This window comes from Pocillopora damicornis, chromosome 13, assembly GCF_964200805.1.
Source record: "Pocillopora damicornis chromosome 13, jaPocDami1.2, whole genome shotgun sequence".
Lineage (NCBI taxonomy): Eukaryota > Metazoa > Cnidaria > Anthozoa > Scleractinia > Pocilloporidae > Pocillopora > Pocillopora damicornis.
Window position 1 is genome coordinate 8,460,748 of NC_142682.1, and position 20,000 is coordinate 8,480,747.

The window sequence follows — 20,000 nt, forward strand, 5'->3', positions numbered from 1 at the left end:
AGTCCATAGAATTTTTATATGAGCTCCTTCGCAATGATCTCAAAAGAAATACGTCTCAAGACCATGCCTTCTTGACAACATATGCTGCCTGTTTTAGGAAAGATTTCTTTTTAGTTTTTTGCTTAATCATTAGTACTACCGTACTAATGGTGTTCACCAGTACTACAGTACTATCAGTACGTATGATAACTGAGTCATTAGAATACCAACGTACTAGCGTACTAACTACACTTCTCGAACAAGCATGAATGACTTGCGTACCAACGTACCAGGATTCGATTAAAGGAATGCATGTGTCTTGTGTACCAACGTACTAGCGCACTAACATCACCTCACGAATTATCACAAATGACTAGCATACTAACGTACTAGCGTTCTATTAAAGGACTGGAAACTAGCAGACTTGCATAAGACAGTCTGGTACTAAGTTGACCATTTTTGTTTGTTGGTTTGATTTATTTCAGTTAGTATGACCTTAATTATTAAACACGAACCATTTCAGTTCGTTTGACCAATAAGCTAGTTTATGCGTTTTGAGCCATTTCAACTAGTTTGACCATTGTAAGCCGTTGAACCAGTTCAGCTTATTTGACCATTTTGACCAGTTTAACCCATTGAGCTAGTTCCTGAGTTTCGTTTTTGTATCCTCTAAATATGCATTTGCAGTACTCATTTCGACCAGGAATTTTATAATCCGAAGTGATATCTTACAATGAAGCGCTGTGCAACTTCAGTAGAAGCTATTGGGTGTCACTGAATATTGTTTAGATTTTTTCTATATTTTTAAAAGAACCTAAAAATTGGCATGAGTTATGTTGGAATACTTTACCTCGTTTCTGCTTTACTGCTAAGAGCTATCACATGATTGTCAAAAGAACCAAAATATTAGAATTTTTTAGTTCGCAGGTATTTATAATGAAAAGCATGGCTAATAAAACACGCGTTCACATGAATAGTGCAATCGCAAAGTTAGCTGCCTAAAAAATTGGAGAGCAACATCCTCAAATGGTACAATTCATGAAACAACAGATACTAGTAACTGGACCATGATTCGACTCATTCCTATCATTTGCTCGCTTAAGCTTAGAAAAAGAAGACATAATCACTATGATATGCGTAAACAAGTGTCTTGTTGAAGTTTTCTACTTTTTATTGATTATGGAACCCATTGAAGTGAATGGAGAGAATGCTGAGGCAACTACCTGGTATGAGAGAGGCTAATTCCTCAGAATTTGAACAATTTCGGGTCCTGGACAGTTCAGCAAAATTATCGTTTCGCAACTTCTAATTTACCACACCGAATAAGAATGAGATCACATCATCTTCTCCGAAACACCGCACTCCCATACCCATTTTCCCCCCAAAAGTAACGTCCACTCCTACTAATTTAGAATAGTTATTTTCCGTCAACAAGTATCTCTTTCTGTTTGAAAACGTATCTTTTTGGGAAAAGGGATCAGCCTCGAACCATGTTAAAATTATCCGCTTTATCTTCCTCTCAAATCAATATTTCATAAAAACGTTTAGTTATAATTCAGAACCTCAGGGGTCTTTTCTAGATGACTTTTAAGTCATGTAATGATTCGGTTTTTCGAGGTCAGCGTTAAAAAAAATAGCCATTTCGACGAAGTCTTATTTATCAGATAACTAGCTTGAATATGTTACCTTGAACGAGATAAAATCGAGATGTTTTATACACTAATCATTTTTATCCCAAGAGAGGGGTAATTAAGTGTGGTGTCAACCTCGAACATTTTCTGTTTCATTCGTTCCAGAGAGTACGGAGAAACTTCGATTAGGACAGTTACCACTCACACTCACTACAGTATGTTCATTTGTTTAGCACGTGAGTACTTTAGTACTCGGTACGGACAACTCATCATGGCGTGTTCTTCATTTGTCTAGTACCTTAGTACGTTAGTACTCGGTACAGACACTCACCTCGGCATGTTTACTTCTTAGTACGTTTGTACCTTAGTACTCAGTACGGACCACTCATCATGGCTTGTTTATTTCTTAGTACGTTAGTACTGTAGTACTCGGTACGGACAACTCATCACGGCTTGTTCTTCATTTGTTTAGTGCAGTATTACCTTAGTACTCGGTACAGACACTCGCCACAGCACGTTTATTTGCTTAGTACGTTAGTACTGTAGTACTCAATACGGACAACTCATCACGGCTCGTTCTTCATTTCTTTAGTGCCTTGGTACGTTAGTACCTCAGTACTCGATACGGACAACTCATCATGGCTTGTTTATTTGCTTAGTACGTTAGTACCGTAGTACTCGGTAGGGACAACTCATCACAGCGTGTTCTACATTTGTTCAGTGCCTTAGTATGTTAGTACCTTAGTACTTGGTAGAGACACCTTATTACCGCTTGTTCTTCATTTGTTTAGTGCCTTAGTTTGTTACTACCTAAGTACTCGGAACAGACACTCACCACGGCATGTTTATTTGCTTAGTACACACAGGAAAAAACATCTGATTCCCAAAGTTAAATCCCAATAACGGGTATAACATGGGAATTTGCATGAAATTCCCAAAGTAAAATTATTGGTTATTACATGAAAAGCAGTGTACCAATCTTGGGAATTTAGTGGGACTTTTAAGACTATTTCCCAAACTGAAACCCCAATCCTGGGTATTACACAAGAATTTCAATAAATTTCCCATTGTTAAAACCCAACATTGGGAAAAGTGTTGCACACTTGGGTAAATTGGTGGAAACTTCTGCCCAAAAGATCAATTTCAAATTGGGAACTATGCAAAAGGTAAAAAAGGAAGAGTTTATATCAAAATTCCAAAACTGGCAATTTCTCAAACTTGTGAAAAAGCAACTTTGCTAAAATGATATTGTTTTAGAAAAAATATGGGTGAAGCATTAGGTTTCGAGACAACTTCCCCAAATGTTGTTATAGGTTGTTGGACTGCTTCTATTTTATTACACTTTATTCCAACAATAAAAAGCAATAGTGGAGAAGGGGACATCCAAAGCGCCTGAGCACCATACTAGGGATACTCCCAGTGAGTTCAGTATCATTCAATGTTAAAATGCACAATTTCTATACTTTCCTCTAAGAGGTTTATGTCCAACAGCTGGGAATTGCATCAGTACGTGTACAGAAATGCATGGCAATTACAATGTGTTTGCATGTTTGGAACTTGACTTGACTTGACTTGACTATGACATAAAAATCAAGAGAGTTCCAAATTATAACATTGTTTGAAATTTAAAACCCTGAAAAATGATATGTTGACTTTGAATTATTGAAGAATGCCTTGGGCATATCAAAATCATGGTCAAGTCATTTGCCAATACATTTTTTGCTGTGTAAACTGTAAAACGTATGTAACCAGATCTGCATTCTTATCATCAGTTACTAAAAGTTAATACCTGTACCAAGATGATGACTGATTGCCTGAACATGAATCCTTTCAAGGAAACAGCAGCAATGTCCCTTAGAGTTCTTTAAACATTCGTCCATTACTCTGCCAATTTCCTGCAGATCTGCCAAGTATACTTTTGAAGTGTACTTGCTGAGGGCGTGTACCTTCACGAACCCAGAGACCTGATTGCCTACCCCAACGAGGATGGGGTATATAAAACTGCACCTGGACAGTTTGAGTCCTTTCCTGAACTGCTAACACCACTGCTCTCCATGGGTCTGGGTCATCACCCTTTATGAGTAACATATCACCCACTTCAGGGTAACAGGGAACAGTAACACTGGAGAGTGGAAAGCACTGTCTCTGAAAGTCGATACAAATGTAAATGCTTGGATCATTAAGATTTTCTGGATCTGGAAAAAACATAACCTTCCGCTGGATTTTAGAAGAATGGACAATCTTTTCAGTACTTGATGGCCTTGCTAAGGCTCCCTTGCTCCATTGGTGGAGTTGCTTTTCAGAGTTATAGATCACTGCCTGGAAGCAATCTCCAACAACAAATAAATGATATTCGTGGCTTATGTTTGTCCTTAGCAGCTGAGTAATAGTTAAAACACATTCATCGCCATCTTCAGCAGAAACAATTATGTTTTCACCTACTCTATAAAGCATTCCTTTGTTGCCATTAACACTGGTGAAATAGATACTACGACATTCTTGTGCCACATCACTAAGGCTTTCACCTGTTATACCTTGATCCTGGCCAAATTGAGCAAGGATGGAATTCCTTTGCACTTCTTCAAACAAAAGAACAGGTTTTGATGCTCCAACTAGTATACCGTTAATTTTGGCCAGGTGATTTGCTTCATCACTGAAATACTGTTTGGCATTTTCCAATTCAGCTAGAGATCCATAGTGTGCCTCCTTTGGATAAGAAACAGTTTCTGCAGAAGAGTTTCCTTGCGCTTTCAAGGAAGAACGCACCCTAAGAACTTCTCTATGGAACTCTGCCCTCGCAACAGTTATTTCAATATTTTTGAAGTTGGTTGATATTGCAACAGTTATTTCAATATTTTTGAAGTTGGTTGATATTGCAATATAGCGACCAACTGCACGCTCAAAGTTGTAGCACCAAAAGTTATCGGGAGGACCAAAGTTTATCACATCCTCTTTAATGTGTGTCAGGTTATGATTGACAGCATGACAGTAAGTCAATCCCTGGCCTTCTTCAAGTAGAATATTATATCTTAAAACAGTTTAATTTCTTCCCTGACAATACAGATACTCAACAATTCTTGCTAAACATTCCCAGGTTTCAAAATGTTCTTCCGAAACAAGGCCTCCCAAAACTACTTCCGAAATGGGGAATGCAAACTTTTGAAAGTCTTCAGCTTTCCAGTACCCTATTCTTGAAAGCCTGCTCGGATATCGAGAAGAAAGAAATTCTACAGTCCAGGGCACTTTAAATAGTCTTTCTTGAAGTACTTACTGATCCAAAAGTTGATTAGATAGAAGGAAATTAAGGTTATTTCTTACAACTCCAAGAGCAACCGTGTGCATAACATCAAAAACACAGTGTTTGCGGTAATCAAAACCATATAATGCATGGAGACAATGAAGCACAGACAAACCAGTAAATCCTGATTCTTTTGCCATTTCCTGAGCTACAGTTCTTCTTTCTTCCTGTTCAATTAATTGCAATGTTTCAAGTTCATCATGAATGTTTCTTTTTGGCCATGGATACCTTGTCGATTTTCGGTAATTTCCATAGTAATAGTGATTACTACCAGGGTCCAAGATACTTCCACATTTGCAGTGTCGACAAGGGTTTTTTCCACAGAAAATTCCCTTACAAACCTCACAAATAGCAACATGGTCCCCAATAACACACAAAATAAGATGCCTTAATTTTGCAGGCCCAGAAGGGAAGTTAGGCAATGTAAAGCTATAATTATCAACTGCGATGCCATTGATAAATCCATCTTCAATTTCATCAAGAAGAGGTGGCAAAAATGGATCCAGAGATATCGGCCTTCTTTCTGGCAGCAAATACACAGGCACAAAACCGACAACAAATATCTCAGATTGTTTTTGTCTGTCTTCCTTGGACATATTAGCCATCTGAACTTCAATAGCTCCAGAGCCATGATTGTATTTACCATCAAATGGCTGAAATCTCCAGTTGCTTTCTGGATAACATGGGGGAAACTGACTGCACAGGATAAACAGGTTACCAGCTTTTGTCCATAATTTCCATCAGGAGAAGAATTGATATCTTGGACTGAGACAACCCCACCACAATTATCACATTTGGCAGGTAATTGCCACTCTTCCTCAGGATTCCAAAACCACTGAAGCTCTGAGAAACGTCTTCCATCCCATATTTCACTTTTGCATGTGAAACCCCAACCATCTTGATTTTCTTGTCCAAGCCAATGATCCTTTTCAAACCAGTGTGACAGCATCTTTTTGCAAAACATAGGATCACTTGCCCAGAGGTTAATCTTAGGACCTAAGCCAAGATAGTAGTAAGGAATAGTTCCCTTTTTGTTACAGTGAGGACATAAATCATCTTTTGATGACATTAAACCAAAGTGACATCTGTGGCTCTCATCAAGGCAAATTATGTACTTTTTAGCATCCCTGTAGCCGACAGAATGCAAAAGTACCTCTGCATCTTTCCAACATTTTGGCCACAAATGTTGATACTGCTCACTAAATCCCATCATGAATAGTTTCTTTCCCCAGTCCAAGATATGATCAAATCCAATGTTTGACAATTTTAGTTCAAGCTGCAATTGTAGAGCATCAAGAATTACATCTATTATTTGCTCAGTTATTGTTCTGGTTGGGTCTACATCACCTGCATGAACGTGTAATTCATTCGATTCGTTTTCTTCAGGAGTACCAGAATCAAGACTATCCACGAATGTGTCTGATTGATCAAACATCTCTTGATCTTGGTCCACAGCTTGTAAAACTTCACTAGATGATGACTCCTCAAGGCCTTCTATTTCCTCTTTGTGCAAGCCTAAATTTCCAGTTACCCTTGAACTGCTATGTTCACGCTTACGATGTCTGAATGCGGTTGCTCTTGAGACGGTATCCGGTCACTTCGTTCCATGACCACTTTGTTCCAAACCACTTTGTTCCATCCTTTGGTCACTTTGTTCCAAGTGTAAACTAAGCATGTAAACTTCTAATCTTACAAAACTAGTAAACGGTATACGCCGTCTGTTGTGACGGCCATTTTGAAACTTGTGAAGTACCTGCCGTGTGCGTGGAATCTGGGACTACTGGAAACAACTATAAGCATACACGTTGATCATAGCAACCAGACCAAAGTAAACCTTGAGTTCATTATTTCAACATCGCTTTACTTTTTTATCAGACTTGAGTAAAGATGAACCTGCTTGTTATTACTAAGTTAACCTTTCTTTACAGTATTTATTAGTTTAAATGCTTTGATGCTTTTGGTCATTATTATTCCAGTTAAAAGGTGTTGTTCCCTCATAGGTCTGCCACAACTTGTGATAAAAATGTGCAATAACGGAAACAATAGGCAACAATGTTAATTAGTTTTATTGTTTAGTGTGCTTTGTGCGCATGTTCCTAAATCAACCAATCAAAAGGTGAGACTGATTTTTGGATCCTATACAACTTCATAAAAGGTCGATTAAAAACCTTTACGCAGTCAAATCAACTTTCAGCTACCTTCCCGATCATCAGTTAGTCATCATTCATAATCGTTAAAAAACTTTTTTTTAAAAAACTACTACACAATAGATTCCTGTATTGTCTGCGATAACCTTGTTCATCCTTGTCAAGAAGCCCTCCTTTGTGAGGGATGTGAGCGTTGGCAGCACCGTACCTGTCAAACGGGCATCTCCCAGCTTGATTATCGTGGAGCAGTCCATTCCGGGCAATCAATCGATTGGCACTGTGTGGAGTGCGAGAACCCCATCCTGAACAGTACTCCTCTACTGTTTACCGATGATGAACTAGAACATTCCATGGTACATGAGCAGCGTCAGCCACAAAGATCACTTCCAAAGTCAAGGCCAGAGCAGTCGCAGATGTCTTCAAACCAGCGTCCGCCATCGTCAAAGACGTCCTGTTAGAAGACCTTAACGACATCCCGTGCCCCAGTTTGCCCAGGCCAGAAATCATTAGAAGGGCAGCTAACCGTCGCCATCAGAGACTGAGACCCAAAGACCCACAGGACTTAGAGTTTGAACTAGCAACTGACCATATCCCATCAGAGTTCCTGCGCGCTGACCTGAGAGTCCGGATTTGGAGGCACCTGGTTTTTGCCACTGATCAAGCCTTGCCCGTGCCAAGTCTTGGTACATCAACACCACATTCAAGCTGTGCTGCAGACCTTTCAGTCAGCTTATGACGGTGAATGCCTTCATCAGAAAGGATGACCACGTAAAACAAGTCCCACTCCTGTTCATGTTGATGTCCGAACGCAAAAAGTCAGACTACTGCAAGGTCTTCAAGGAACTAATTGAAATCCTGCCGTCAGTCCCAAAAGTGCAGCAGATCACACTGGACTTCGAAAAAGCAACCTGGGCAGCCCTGAGAAAAGTTCTCCCACACGCCAATCTCCATGGATGTGTGTTTCACTGGACGCAAGCCCTCTGGAGAAAGGTAAGATAAATTTGATTTAATATTCATGTGCTCAATTGTATCGTGTGATAGTTGAATGAACTATCGTACAATAGAAATTGAGAGCAAATAATTTGATTGTTTAAGTATAAATCTAACAGGCGTTCAAAACTTAAAAACACGTTCTAGAATGGAATGAAAAGATAGTGAGTAGTGCTGCCAATCAGAGTACAACAGAATGCGATTAGATTTATATTTTTATACTAATAAGTTTCTATATATTATTTACTAGGTGGAGGACTTCGGTCTCCAAACTGCTTACCGCCACGACCGGGGGACGTACAGCTTTGTCAGAAAAATAATGGCTCTGCCGTTCTTACCAGAACGAGAAATACGTCCAATGTTTGAAGCACTACACAACGAGGCGTCGGGAACACTTATTGACTTTGCCGAATACGTATCCAGCACTTGGATCAACGGCAGCACCTGGGCTCCAACAGACTGGACGTGCTACAAACAGGCCATCCAAACGAACAACGACATGGAAGGTTGGCACAATGGCCTAAATTGCTGAGCTTCTGGAAGAGCACAACTGCCCATGTACCTCCTAATCCAGCTTCTTTACAGAGAAGCGAAACTGACAGCAATCAAGATCCACCTGGTATCAGAGAGTAGCTACGACGAATCCAGCGACGAAAGTATAGGGAGCTACAGCAGAGAATATTTAAGCAGTGGGACTAGTACGAGGCCGGGGAAAGGTCAGCCAGACAACTACTGAAGGCCTGCTCTTATCTTAATGGACCAGTAGAATTGTAAAAATTAGTTAATAAAGTATACCAAACAAAAAAAAACGGCTCCTTTAGGAGCCACTATATAAATGAAAGCAATGACCAACAGGAGAAACCTATGTAAAGTAGATAATTAATAACAATTTCTTACATAAACAATGAAAATGCGAACGCGCGAAAGACTGAGTTCTATAACAATGCTGGAACGAAGTGATCAAAGGATGGAACGAAGTGGTTTGGAACGAAGTGGTCATGGAACGAAGTGGCCGTAATTCCTCGAGACAGGCATGCTATTGCAATCGTTGCAAACACAATGAACATGCTCTGACTGGGAATCCTCGCAGATACAAATACAAATTTCCCAGGTGGTATCCACGCAAAACGCCATAATTTGTCAAATCTCGAGTTTTCCTTGATTGCCTCTTAAGTTAAAAGAGGGTTTCCCTTGCCTTTCGAATGATGCATGAGGAACATTTCGAATTATGCACAGAACTTTTTCCTGTAACACTTGATGGTGCGCGCTCATCCGCCATATTGATATTGAGCCGACGGTGAAAATATCAGCGGAGATGTAAATTACCGAAAACGTGACTAAACGCCACCAATGAGAAACATCCAAAGAACAGAGGCGGGGAAATTAGCCACTCAAGAGAGGAAATATTTTACAAAAAACATTCTCGCGCGCTTTTAGCATTCAGTTAAAGGAAATGTTGGGCGAACACAGTGAGAGTCGTTCTCGTGCTTTTCTAACACCAAGACTTTCCTCTTCCGACGATTGTTTCTCATCCCAAATGGACAGCCCTGAAAGTGGAGACGCTGATGATGTATCAAGTGAAAACGACAGCCTACGAACATATACACAGAAACAAAAAGTTAGACCAAAACAGCTTCCCTTTCCTGCCAGTTTGCTGGAAGGAAAAAATGATGATGTTATTGTTTCAGATATAAATGTCTCTGGTAAGTTGTCGTTTAGTTTTTAATTTCGAAATTAATGCGAAATGATTCTCTTCTGTGATTCCCGATTGACAGTGGTGTTTTTTCAAAACTTCAGAGTGGACGTGCGAGGAAGTCAAGGGGTGGGTCATGAGCATCATCAACGATGAGAGCATTGCAAAGAGATTTGTGGAAGAGGAAATAACCAGTACTTTACTCTCCCAACACATTCTAAATGACAACTCGATGGAAAGGCTTGGCCTTAACACGATTGGGAAGAAAGAAAAGTTTTCTTTATCAGTTCAGAAGCTAGGTTAGTAGAATTGAGCTTAAATATTTTAGATTAAGCTTGCTGAGGCAGACACAGGGAGAAAAATGGTTTCTGTGAAACATTTATAATCCGTAAGCTTCTTTAACTCCACTAGGCGAAAAATTTAGCATTTGATCACAAAGGATTAACTGGGAGAAATGCTTTCTTTTCAGTTTCCAATAAATCTGTCAGTGAAGTTCTCGCGGGTTTCATGGTGTCACATGGCTTTTCCCGCTCTGAAAGTGCAAATTCCAGAATAATTTTAGAAAGTTTTCTTTATTTTTCTCATGGCATGGGCTTCTACCAGTAACTGAATTCCATGCTTGTATTGTATATAGCTTGCATTGTCGATGTCCTCACATGGTTCTCTCCTTTCTCTTTTTTTTTTCTTTTTTCTTTTTTACTAGTCACTAAAAGAGGATCTGTGAATGCTTGTACTTCTGTGGCAGGTAAACAGCTAGATGGCAGACAAAAAGGAAAACTAACCCTTCCAGATATCAGATCTCTTGATCCTGCTACAAAGTCAATTTACCTAACAGTGTAAGCATGATGTAACTACAGTATCACTGTCATATAAAATGAATGTTTTCAGTGAAATGTGAAGAATGCAAATTATCTCCGGTACGACGTATAGGAGATAATGACTTTCTACGTGTTATTTCTTGGGCATGTTGTTATTATCACCCCTTATTGGTGTTAGTTAACTATCTATTGTGCTATGTAGCTATATATATTTGTTAATGTATGCTGTTTGTCACTCTCGCTCCAATACGCTGTACCAGGCAGACAATTTTTTGTTAGACACAAGAAGACACAAGATGCCCCTTCCAGGACAAAATGCTCCCAATTTGCGAGAAGAAGGTTCTTCTAACACTGGTTCTGATGGTTTTCATTCTTTAGTGCAGCAGGCTGTAGCTGATTCAATGGCTTCCGTTACCATGCAGATATCGTCTTTAATCGACACCCGCTTCGACAACTTTAAGAAGCAGTTCACGGAGGAAAATTCTTCATCAGTTGAGCAGTCGTTAAACGTGCGAAGCGCGCTCGTTTTGTTTTCCAGAGCAAAGGAAATGAGCAGCAGTTTGAGCATGCCGAATCTGTTTTGGACAAGCTCGAGAGTGCGAAGGGTGCGCTTAATGCCAATGCCACTTCCAAAGCCAAAACCGCCATCAAAGAAGGTATTGCTTTGGTTACTAAAAGAATGAAGGTGATTAAGATCGCCGATAAAAGTCAGTATAGCTGGGCTACTGTTCAAGAGTACCTTTCGGATGAATTAGCATCTGACTCGGAGGACGAGAAGAGGTTATTTCGCTCAGAGAGGAGAGCAGAGAAGAAAGTTAAGGATTCGAAGAAGAAGCGCTCTCAGAAGTATCAGCATCAAAGATTTCAGCCTTATCCACCGTTCAACCATAACCACCGTTCTTCCTTACCGACTTCGGATGCGATTTGCCATAAAAAGTCAGTCTTAATTGTAAGTGATGGCACTGGTAAAGTCTTGGTTATAGATACCCATTTCCATGCTGATACAAACAGTGGAACATATTTTATTTATGGGAAAGCAGATGAGGTTGCATTGTATTTCACCAAAAATTACCCAGGGAAAACAGTTGCTACTCTAACAGAAGTTTCATTTGTAGTTCTTGTAGACTGAAATTACTTGTGCATGCACCATTGATATAGTTTTCACAGGTTATTGAGCTTAAAATAGAAAAACAGCTGTCTGGCATTTTCCCTTGTCTTTTTGTTTATGGAAGATGGAAAAAAATCACCTACCAGTTATATTTTGAAACACTGCCGAAGAATGAATCCACATTTATGGCAAGGAGAAAAGAAAAAAATCAAAGATCAGTTTAATTTGATGCTTCAGAGTTACTTTACTTGTCATAGCTCTGAAATTTTGTCTGCATTTTGGCTTAGTCATTGGCAGCCTACTATTTTGAGCCCAGCTGTTTGTTGTTTAAGTTGAATATTAACCCTACGTACATTAATGTACCACTGATCGATGGTGGTCCAGGAAAAGTACACTTTCAAATTAACATTGACATAAACTTGAAGTTGATTCATTTTTAAGAGTAAGCTGCATTGCAGACCAGAAATCTTAACTGGCAGGTACGTTTGAGTATTTGCCTTTAATGTTGTGTTAAAACATATTGCAATAATATTGCACATATTAATTAACCTTATATATCATTCATTTTTGTGCATGCACTTGTACCAAAGTATAGTGATATGTAAGGAATGCATTGAGTTCATTTCTACATCTTGACAAAGTTGAATTATTACTGGCTTTAGTAATACACACCATGTTCAGCCAGCTCCAGATCTTTCAACATCTATCTTTGGATAACTGCTTTGTGTGGTATGCAGTCAGTTGGCAGGTCATCGATCCTTAAGCATGGCAGATTTCTCAAATGTTTCCGATAGCAAATTTAGGACTCCACTATTGATCATGTATTCAGATTTATCATAAACTTCAATACTATAGTTGTAAAATTTGTATTGTTTTATTGTCAACTGACTTCACATCACTGGCCTAGTTATACTTAGCATTTGACAGCCCTCATGATGCTTTTTCAACACTAGTTGATGCAGAAGGCCAATTATATATATATATAAGCTACTTATTATTGCATTGTTATAAAATATATTGTTTTATTGTAATACTTTTAATGGCAACATATCTGCTTTGTACTGCATTGTCCTAATAAAATGGAAAGTTGGAGTTACATTACTTCTTGGCTTACACAGAGAGGGTTTCATCCTTATCTTGCAGACAAATCAATATGTATTAAAAACCTTCCTCAAACATACTGGAATTCTTATATATATTAAATTAGCTTGTCTCAGCTATTATTAGCGATGTAATATGTGAGAAGTTTGATGCGAAATCTTTTGTTTAAGGAAGGTTTATCTTACAATTACAAATTACTACTGTTGGTATAGCTTCAGTACCAAGGAAGGCTTATTTGATGAAAATCAGAGCTCCCAATGGTGGAAGAGCTGAAAATATTCAAAAATTGGGAATTCAATAATCCCAAACAATTGTAGAAATTGGGACTAATATATTCTTGAATTCCCATTTCAAGTTATGTTTGGGTTTTAATTGGTAATTTTCAAATAACCCAACATAGAACAATTTGAATTCCCAATTTGGAAAGTGGAAATTGCTATAAATTCCCTTTTTGTTTCCCATGAAAATCCCATTTTTGAAGGCGATTCCCAATTCTGGGATATTGTAGAATACCCAAAAATGGGAATCTACAATACCCAACAAGATGGACATTGGGAACAGTCTCACATTCCCAATTTAGGCAATGTTTGGGTTTTTCTTGGGATTATTTTAGAAACCCATTAATATCCCATTTAATTATCAATATGGGAATATGCCATTTTTTCCTGTGTTAGCACCGTAGTACTTGGTACAGACACTCACCACGGCATGTTTAGTGTGCTAGTACGCTAGTACTGTAGTACTTGGTCCGGACAACTCATCACAGCTTGTTGTTCATTTGTTTAGTGCACATCTACGTTAGTACCTTGGTACTCGGTACAGACACTCACCACGGCATGTTTAGTGCGCTAGTGCGCTAGTGCTGTAGTACTTGGTCTGGACAACTCATCATGGCTTGTTCTTCATTTGTTTAGTGTGTGTGTACGTTAGAACCGTAGTACTTGGTGCGGACTACTCATCTTATCAACTGATCTTCTTCTTAACTGATTATTTCATTAATGAATAATTCCTCAGCACTGATGTAGATGAAGATATAAAAGAAATATAAAGTTTTCGGGCTTATAATGGGCAAATACACCCACTTCGAAAGAGGAGGATAAGTTTGCGTAATCCAAAGAACAATGGGAAGTACAATCTTGAATTTCAGATTGTAAGTGAAGAGAATAAGCCTGTTCTTGGAGCATCTGCTATTTAGGGTATGGAACTTATTACTGTTAACATGCAGAATATTCTGACAGTTGATGAATTTGCTAGTTGATAGACACTGGGTTACACAGTTAGTCAAGTTGTTGCGCAATTTAAAGATGTGTTTGAGGGTTAGGGTACGCTGATGGGTAAGCTGCACCTTCCTGTGGACCAGTGTGTACCTGCAGTTCAACTTCCAGCTAGTAAGCCACCTGTTGCACTGAAGGAGAAGTATCAGGCAGAACTGGAGAGCCTGGTTGAGAAAGGTATCATTGCGAGAGTCTCAGAGCCAACCGATTGGATATCATCCACAGTGGTGGTCATGAAGCCCAATGGAAAGATCCGTCTCTGTCTTGATCCAAGGCCTTTAAATAAAGTGCTGAAGAGGAACCATTATCCCCTGCCAGTTATTGATGATCTGTTGCCTGACTTATGTAAGGCTCGAGTCTTTTTAGTGAAAAATGGCTTCTGGCATGTGCAGTTAGATGATGAAAGCAGCAAGTTGACAACTTTTGCAACACCGTGGGGGCGTTTCCGTTGGCTGCGAATGCCTTTTGGCATAGCACCTGCACCAGAGGAGTTCCAGCGCAGACTTAATGAGGCACTTGAAGGACTTGATGGAGTCAGAACCATTGCAGATGACATTATTGTCTTTGGTGTTGGTGAAACAGATGATGAAGCCGTGGTAGACCATGATGGTAAATTGATGGCTTTCTTACAGCGTTGTCGTCAGAGACACATCAAGCTGAACAAGGACAAGATGAAGTTCAAACTAGCCCAGCTGTCATATGTGACCTCTCACGCGAAAACGTTCCTTACGGTTTGCCGTTTTGAAACGGTAGCCGTTCGTAAGCCGTTCATCAGCCGTTCGAACGGGATGGGATGCCGTTCGAACGGCTTGAGCTATCCGTTCAAAAACAATTAGGAGCCGTTCGAACGGCTGGAGCTATCCGTTAAAAAAAAATTGGGAGCCGTTCGAACGGCTGGAGCTATCCGTTCAAAAAAAATTGGGAGCCGTTCGAACGGCTGGAGCTATCCGTTCAAAAAAAATTGGGAGCCGTTCGAACAGCTGGAGCTATCCGTTCCAAAAAAATTGGGAGCCATTCGAACGGCTTGAGCTATCCGTTCAAAAAAATTGGGAGCCGTTCGAACGGCTGAAGCTATACGTTTCAAAAAAGTTGTGAGCTGTTCGAACTGGATGTTCGTGGCGAACGGCTGGCGATATGTTTTGAAACCGTAGCTTACAATTCCTTTGGAAGGGATGTTTCGAGCCGTGATCCTGTCAAAGTTAATAGTCTTCGCACTGCGATCAGTCAAGAGTACATCGGACAGACTAAAGTTAGTTTGGTAAACACTTGAACTACTCAGTTGACTTATGTATGGACTAATCTTCCAAGAAACATGGATGTGGAGTATGCTGAGGGAGAATGTACTACTCAAGATTTAGAAGAGTATCACCAAATTACTCCTACTACTGTGCAAAGACAAAAACAGAACCCTGGAATGCATAATCCTTTAATGGTTTGTATTATTCGCTAAAAATGATGATCAATTGAGCATATCAGAATGGAGTACACATTTATTCATGGCAACCACTTAAAATCTACATGTACCCCTAGCATTGAAACCCACTACTGCAATTTGTATCCCAATAGAGTATTAACAGTATTCCTTTTCTTTAACAGAGCAAAATCAACATTGCCAGCTTAAGTGTTGGGCAAATTCAAAGGCCTATCTCCAATTTTGGATTTACCCGCACAGTTAATGTTCAGGTAATTAAATGTCTATAAAATGATGTTCCATAGTTCTAAAAACATCAATACCATGGAGAGAATTGTAAATTCTGAGAGGGAGTGGATTAAAAGAAAACAAACCACAGTGTTTGTGTGGAAGGTATTTTTTGGAACTACACATTGGAAGCTATGACAATAGCACAAGCAAAGCAAAGTCTCAAAAATTAATAGTTATTTAGCGGCAAGCTATTTATTTGCAGATGAAAGCCCTGAAACAAGCAAAAAATAGCAACCCATCTGGCAGATGGTGGATAAAGGCTGATGCCTGTGATGTCCGAAAAGGATTAATGGATAGTATGAAAGAGGAGTGGTCAGGAGATGAAGGGTCAGATGGATTAAGGAATATGCATAAAGAGTACCAGTTAAGATGCAACTCTGTGAAAGAGTTTGGAAAGACTGACCAAACCATAATGGATGATCTAAGGAAAATGAAAGAATTGTTGTTGAGAGATTTGGAATTTTTGGTTGAGGGAGAAATGAAATCAAGAGGGACACACAAGAGATTTGAATGGTAAATGCAATGCTGAAGCAACACTCATAAAATTGTCATGGGATCTGACTGGCTTTTAAAGAGCTCTTAAAACAGACTAAAAAGTTTCAGAACTCCCTTGCTATTTTTCTAGAAGCATCTATAAAAGAGACTGTGATGAATATAATTGTGCCTTTGAAACAAGAGTTCCTCTTATATCTAAAAGGACTGTATTCAAAGAAAAGATCTGCAGCAAGCCACTTGCTGATATTTATGATAGCAGATGAGTGCAGAAACCAAAAGCCTTATGCTGTTCCTGTACAATTCATGTAATAAGTCTATCACAGATTCAAAATTAGGAGAATTGGAATTGAAGGTTGAATGTACAATGAAGAGCTTACGCTACACAACTATGCATCACATGCTTCGTTGCACCAACATGTATTACCATATTATCGCATGGACCTTTGTATACTTTACACCTTTAGACACCTTGTACATATTTAGTGATTGCAAGCCTTAAATATTCAGTTTTGGACATGTAACAGAGATGTTAGCACTAAGGGATGGTTGTTGTAAGTAAACTATTTTTATACATTTTTTTGATTGCAATCTTTCATACATTTTGTCCATTCTTTATAATAATTCTGTTTTACACTGTATGCCTTATCAACCAAAAACATCCAAAGAAATTCAAAACATAATTATCTAGAAGGAATGTTTGAATTGACAATATTACAGATCATGGCACAAGGGATCTCAACTCTAATGAAAATTAACAATAATTAATTATGCTTGAATTTTGAATATTGGTACTGCAAGCATTAATTCATTATTCTCTTATTTAAAGGATTTCAACAGATGGTGAGTTCAACTCTGAAAACTATAGGACAAAAAAAAGCAATTTCAGTGATTTAGGTGACAAAGAATGCCAAAAACTAGGCCAAGAGCATGAGCACAGCTGTTATTCAGACACTTTGCTTTTGATAGACATGGTATGTATTTTTTATGTTGTGACCAGTGTAATTGCCCTTATTTACTCACTGATGTCACATCAAAACTTTCAATATTGTGCAATGTAAAGGATCATGTACTTGTACTTCCAAAACAGTAACATTAATGCAAATGAGATATGGCTGCCTATTTGATTGTTTACAACGTACAGCAGTATAAAGGAGTAATAAAACTCTAATTTTGATGTTATTAGGTAACCCTTTGGAGCACACACAGCCATTCCAATTGAAGATCTTCAGTGGTTACATGAGTTTATGAGTGATGTTAACAACCCTGTACCCTTAAATAATGCCCTGTGCATTATGAGACAAAGGCTTTTTCCATTCCACTATGATCCCTATACATGGGTAAAGGAAGACGGGAGGCAGCACTTGAAATAAAGAAATCTGTGATGACAATCTATTTGTACCAATTTCAAATAGCTAGGCTGAATTTACTACCACATGATCCTGCTAGTTTTTCAAAGTTCTTTTACCAGCCAGAAAGGGACAGTGACCCAAGTGAGTTTATATATCACAGAGAGGACCACAATCACTTGCTAAAGCGCACCACAACATGCCTTAGGGAAGGCCTCATTCCTGGAATAAACCAGCAGTATCTGAGGGATGCACTGCATGAACTCCAAACAGGACTGACATATGAAGCCCTCACTGGTAAAAACAAACAGTTTGTCCCTGACTGCGAAATAATATTTTCCCCTGGTGTAATCAACTTCCTTGAACTCCTAGGCTATGACACTGATGCAGCAGTACTAAGGTCAATTCATAACCGGAACAAAGCAGTGGATGGAAGAGGACTTTCAGAGGCACAGAGATCTATCTATCTTCAAGACATGAAGAAGTGGTTATTGGATGATTGGGTTCCATGGCATAGATGGAATTCCAACCACTCAGCAATTGATGTTAACAGGTATGAAGAGGCTGTTAAAAAAGCCTGTACCCCAGACATTACACCATTTTTGCTATAGTAATGACATACTTTTTAAATACGCTAACCAATTTATGTATACAGTAGTATTGTACTGGAATGCATATTTGTAATTTGTCATTTCACATGTATTTCTCAACTATTATGTCAATGTAATACAATATGTAATGCTATGCACAAAATTGTCAGAGTACTGAAGAACTCCCAATTCAGGAGCAAAAAGTAAAGAAAATATTAAGGTGTGGTAATTTGGGCAACAAACTCATGTAACATCGTTGCATTTCAAGTTTCATGGCAAATGCAGCACATAATACCAACCCAAGCGCAACACGTTTTCATTTCTGCAAAAGCAGAAAGTACTTCTACCTCATGTAACAAAAACAATCAATTTTGTTGCACACTGGGTAGAAATATGAGCAAAATTTGCTCTCCAACCTGCAAAGCAGTGTTGTTGTGCAATTTTGTTTTCTGTATTACTGCAGCTTTATATGTTCTTATGACCATTGTCAATGCAAGCAGAAAGAAACTGACCAGATATATTTTCATATTGCAGACCAAGGGTACCTGTGGGCTAACAAGAGAGGTAGCTGTGGGCCTTCTTGCAAACCTGGAGAGCAGGGGATTGAGGAGAGTTGAGTTTGTTACAAGGGGTCTTCCCCCTCAACACCTGTGGACATTAGACAGGTGCCAAAATAAGGACAGAGACTTTGCCTTGCCAAGTTTCAACAAGCCCTCTGGTCTTTGTGTTGCTAAAAGATTAGACAAAGCCAACATTTCCAGAAGAGCAGATCCAGGTGTATTTGTCACAAATAGGGCCTTACTACCGCAAAAAGGCCAGTTAATAGTAAGGGCACAGTTCCACAGAACCCCAGTAGCTCTACCACCAAGCCCACCACGGAAATGCCCAGAATGCTTCTTTATCAGGAATTTTTATTAGGTGAACACAAACAAGCAGATAATTATTTTTAATAATTCTAGTGGATAGGAAAAGAAAAAATTGTTGATGTTAACAACTAGACTAGTCTAGTCCAATATACATGCACAATGTACGAAGAACATGCAATGTGCTTGCAACTGGACATGTCAAGGTTGCATGTTATACACTTGATTTATTCAATATAAGTTGAATTGTATGTATGGCATAAATAATTGGAACAGTTTTCAGCAAAAGTTGGGGAAAGTACACTAAACTCAAAATGCTTGCTAATTTTTTTAACTTGTCAGTTATCTTTGTTATTTTAGACTAACAGTGAGCTCTACTTGTCCATCAATCAAGTAACAGAATGTCATAATTACAATAGACAACAGAGTAATATACCTTCAAATATTTACATTCAGATTCCTATATATTATATATTTTCCCTATTCTAAGTGCATGTGGTAGATAGTTAGAACATTCTCTATAATGTTGAGTGTTTGAATGAAAGCCTACTTTACACTTTTACTTGCCCTTTCTACTACTTTGCTCCACAGTCCTCTTTTTGTGTGAAGAAGCAGAGCGGTACTCTCAGGAGAAGAACCACAGAGACTTCTATGCCACTCTAAACGCTGTTTATAGTCCAAGATCCAGAACCTCTCATCCAGTGAAGTCCAAAGATGGCAAGCTCCTGACTGCCCCTGACATGATAAAGGACAGATAGTTGAACATTTCAGTGATTTACTAAACCAACCAACTGATGCTGACTCGACCATTGCCGATGGCATAGACCAGCTTTCAGTCATTGAATCAATGCGCCGCCCAATTGAAGAGCAAGAACTTGACCAAGCTCTTAGAAACACCCAACTAGGAAAGAGCTCAGGTCCTGATGGTATTCTTCCTGTAATACTTGTGAATGGTGGACATTGTC

General features: G+C 39.0%; 3 pseudogenes across 1 annotated transcript in view; all 3 read left to right on the forward strand.

Moving 5' to 3' along the window:
- Positions 1 to 20,000, forward strand: part of LOC149035334 (uncharacterized) — a 121,770-nt pseudogene that overhangs the window by 69,996 nt on the left and 31,774 nt on the right. The gene's annotated exons all lie outside the window — the stretch shown is intronic.
- Positions 6,467 to 9,172, forward strand: LOC149035342 (uncharacterized; annotated as a pseudogene).
- On the forward strand, positions 10,958 to 11,685 carry LOC149035343 (uncharacterized; annotated as a pseudogene).